The sequence below is a fragment of the Microcebus murinus genome, chromosome 4 (genome assembly GCF_040939455.1).
Source record: "Microcebus murinus isolate Inina chromosome 4, M.murinus_Inina_mat1.0, whole genome shotgun sequence".
In the NCBI taxonomy this organism is placed as follows: Eukaryota; Metazoa; Chordata; class Mammalia; order Primates; family Cheirogaleidae; genus Microcebus; species Microcebus murinus.
Window position 1 is genome coordinate 79,910,730 of NC_134107.1, and position 4,324 is coordinate 79,915,053.

A 4,324-nucleotide genomic window follows, 5' to 3' on the forward strand; every position below is an offset into this window, starting at 1 on the left:
AGGAGTTCTCTACATATTCTGATATTAACCCATTATTAGCTATATAATGTTCACATATTTTCTCCCATTCTGTTTCTGTGGGTTGCCTTTTTACTCCATTCATAGTGTTTTTATGGAGATTTAAAGCACATTTTTAAAAATTTTCATGAAATTCAAATTGTCTTTTATTTTGTTGCCTGTACCTTTGATGTCATATTCCAATATATTTTAATTTTCTTTTTTTCAACCACACCATCACAAAATCTTCATTACAAGTTGAGATAAGCCAAGAAGAAAAAGTACAAGCTCAAGGGAATGTTAGAAGAACCTGATACAGTCTGAAGTGTCTGGAAGAGTTTCCATGAGAAAAAATGGTTCTGGGATAGACACTAAGGTTTTCTGTTGTATTTAATAAATCAGGTGAAACCTGGTTGTAGAGAGCCTGAAAGAAAACATTCTAAGCAAAGGGAACGGTGTGGACAAAGTTCCTGGGAGGGGCAGCAGTGTGGACTTCCTGCACCCTCCCCCACTGGCCAGATCAATATTTAATAGCCATGTGCTAGAACAGTCACCTGGCATTCAAAGCCTGAAGAACTAATAACTGAATAATGACACAATAAACTGTAAATCTAAAAAATGGATGTAAATAAAGTTACTGTGCATATGGAATGCATTTTCAACCTGTTCCCGAATTTTTAGACATAAAATGTTATGCCATATACTTTAAACAATACAATTGGCTAAATTCATTGGTTTAATATTTGCTGTCTAAAATATCTGCATGCCCATAGAGAGCAAAACACATAAAAAATTCTTTGACTTTAATAAATAAGGCTAAGTCCATTGAAAAGTGTTTAAGGTTTGTCAGAGAAGTTTCATATTCATATTTTATTTAATACAAAAAACACAAATGTTACTTAAATGCCTACTCTAGAGAAAAATCTATTCCCATAATTTTTCAATGACTGTAATTAGGCAAGTTTTCCTTATTCCAACTTGGGTTTTCTTCTAGATAATCTTCAAAATTAATTAAAGTTAAAATCAGTGTTTTAATATTTTTTTTAAAAAAATCCAAAGATTTTTTGTTGTTGTTGCTTTGTTTTTGAGACAGGGGTCTTGCTTGCTCTGTTGCCTGGGCTGGAGTACAGTGGTGTAATAATAGCTCACTGCAACTTCAAATTCCTAGGCTCAAGCAATCTTCCTGCCCCAGCCTCCCATAAAGCTGGAACTACAGGTGTAAGCCACCATGCTTGGCCCAGTGATTTTATTTATCCATGTAAATAGAAAATTATCATAATTTGAATGGTACTTTTTTAAATGTCATTACTTAGACCATAAAAAAATTGTACAGAGAGATTGTACTACAAAATTATGCTCCTACAGGATTAGGATCCTCAGTAGCAGAGAGAAAAAAAACTCAAAAGAGTCACTGCTCAGCAACCCTCATAACTACAGAGAGAGAAGCACAATCTGCTAGTCATGAATATGAACAGACTTCATACGAATATCATTCATGTCTTCCCTATCATCATTCCCTCTCACAACAGGGAATGCCTATTACAATGCCATTGTTTATTCTGTGTAAAACAGCCCTTCTATTCCCCAAGTTTTTTTGTTTTTGTTTTTCTGCTATAAAATAAAGGCCATATCCCTAAGATAAACTTTGCAAAAATATCTCAACAGCAGATCCCATGTTGTCCATGTTAAACTGTTCCTCCTCAAGTTCACCTGGATGTTCCACAGCAATTTTCTTAACCTTTCATTGTTGATTGGCCTATTCTAAAGTAGAATTCTTCAGCAACACACAATATAAAAGACATAGGCTAAAATAGCCCTCGCAAATACACTTTGGAATAAGTATATCTCAAACACAACTTTACAGTCCATTATTTTTCCTAATGACTAAACTCTAAATAAAAACAAATTTAAAAATGGAGGTTGTCAAACCAGTGATGCGTGCAGCCCATTCTCATGACACAGTCATTTAAACTTCTCATTCAGTATGGGAAAGTTTTATTTCTCCTCTTTGTCTTGCAGAATAATTTAGGTTCCCACCTCGGGCATGATTCACCAAATAGAGTAAGACCACAGATAGAAGTGACAAAGAAACACAGGCAATGAAGAAAACTTCTAAAAACAAATATCCCCGAGTATCCAATATCATGCCAGCAATGATGGAAATGATGGCCAACCCAAGATTCTGAATGGACTGCATGAAGTCATATGCAGTTCCCAATTGATGTTCAGGAACTACAAATGCCACCATTGGCCATAATGCACAGGCAAGCAATGAATAGGAGAGTCCCAGGAGGCACATAGCAATCCAAGGGTTCCACATCGTAAAGGCCAGCATCATGTGGGATACCAGAGTGATCACTACTGCACACAGAACTCAGATGATGTTCTTCCCTGTTTTATCCACCAGGAACCCAAATACTGGGGACATGGGAGCCGATATGACATATACAATACTGTTAATAGCACCTGCTGCCTGGGAAGAAAATCCAAATTTCTCTGTGTAGAAAACTTTCCCGAGTCCAATAAAAGGGAACACGGCAACGTAATAGCAGACACAAAATGATAAATATGAGCCACAGGGGTAAGGAGAAGTCCTTTACATCAGCTAATTTAATAACTTCCCCTGTTTTTCCTTGTTCTTTATGAAGGATTCTCTCTGCTCTCTGATCCAAGTAAGCAAGAGCCAAGGCACAGATTAGTGAAAGAATACCCGTTATACCACCCATCATAAGTGTGACCCCAAGGGTTGTGGGACCAGCAGAACCCAATGAAGCTTCAATCTTGGAATACAGCCATCCCATGAGGTTCATGTTGACTGTACTCCCAATTCTAGCCATGCTAAGTTGTAGTCCAAACACCAGGTTCAATTCTTTGCCTTTAAACCAACTCACAGCATATGTATTCTGAGCAACTGCTAAGGACTCCCCACCAATCCCAAACACAAACCTTCCAAATTCCATCAGCCAAAAAGCATTAAATATTCCACCCAGAGCAAAAATAACCTGTCCAATGCAAACAAAACAGCTAAAAATAATTGTGCCCCACCGTATTCCAAATACTCGGTCTATTAAAAAGCCACCAAAGAAACATAAAACTACATTGGGCCAAGAATAACAGGCATACAGCAGCATGAATTTCGTGGTATTCACCTGCATATCCCGTTTAACCTGAGTCTGAAGGGCAGCAGGATTATCATAGCAAAAATAGCTGTCAAAGCCAAGGAAACACATCAGCAGCAGCACCAAAAGCCGGTGCGCCAGGCGGCTGGGGTAGCAGAGGGCCAGCAGCGCGCCAGGGGCGGCGGGGGCCTCTCTGCCGGCCTGGTCAGGGCCGCCTGCCAGCAGTGGTCGCGCTTCCTCCTCCTCCTCCTCCATTGCGCCCAACGGAGACCGCTTTAATTTTCTTTTTTTTTTTCCATTTTGATATCTTTGAATCTACTGTTATTTCTCCTAGTTTTTCTTTTGAGACATGAATGCGGATTAGTTTTCTAAGACTATGATTGCATAACCCAAACAGCATTCATTAAACATATTCTTAACCATCCCCCAATTCTAGGAAACCCCTTTTTCCTTTCACTTACACTTTTATTTACATGCTATTTAGCACCTGCAGTTGTGTATTCTGCCTTTCCCCTTCTTGACTGTGCGTTCCTACAGAAATAGAATTTTATTCCATACAATCCATGCTATGTATTTATCCAAACAATGCATGATAGAGATTTTATATTTATTTATAGAAATAAAAAAGTAATCTTTTCTTGACAGAATTATTATTCATAAATTCTAAGACCTGAAGTGGCACATAGCATTATTTTATAAACTCTATGAAAATTTAAAAATGCTGATTAAATAATTACCTAATCATATTTTATTATTTAGGGTTTATTACCTACTTATATATGTATAAATAGTTTTTATAATTTCTATGCAAACATAAAAAAGTAAAATATAAACAAAATGAATTGTTTAAGGTAAGGTCCAGCAAACATTTTTCGTAAAGGGCCATAGTTAGTATATTAGACTATGCAGCCAGCCATGGGGTTTCAGCCACAACTAACTCAAAGCTGCGATTGTAGCACAAAACCAGCCATAGACAATGTGCCAACTAGTAGAAGTTACTGTGTTCCAATAGACATCTACTTACAAAAACAAGTGGCAGTTGGATTTGGATTAAGGGCTATAGTTAGCCAACCTGTGAACTGAAACAAAGAAAAAAAAGTCTTTACTTTCACATTCCAAATCTCTAGAATCATTGCTTCAAAAAACATTCCATGTGGTCTAAAGCATCACTGTGCAATAGAAATATAATGCGATCCATATGCATAATT

At 37.2% G+C, this 4,324-nt stretch overlaps 1 pseudogene; it reads right to left on the bottom strand.

Annotated features, from left to right (window-relative positions):
• Positions 1-1,673: 1,673 nt before the first annotated feature.
• On the bottom strand, positions 1,674-3,384 carry LOC142870629 (lysosomal dipeptide transporter MFSD1 pseudogene; annotated as a pseudogene).
• Between the last annotated feature and the right edge of the window lie 940 nt (positions 3,385-4,324).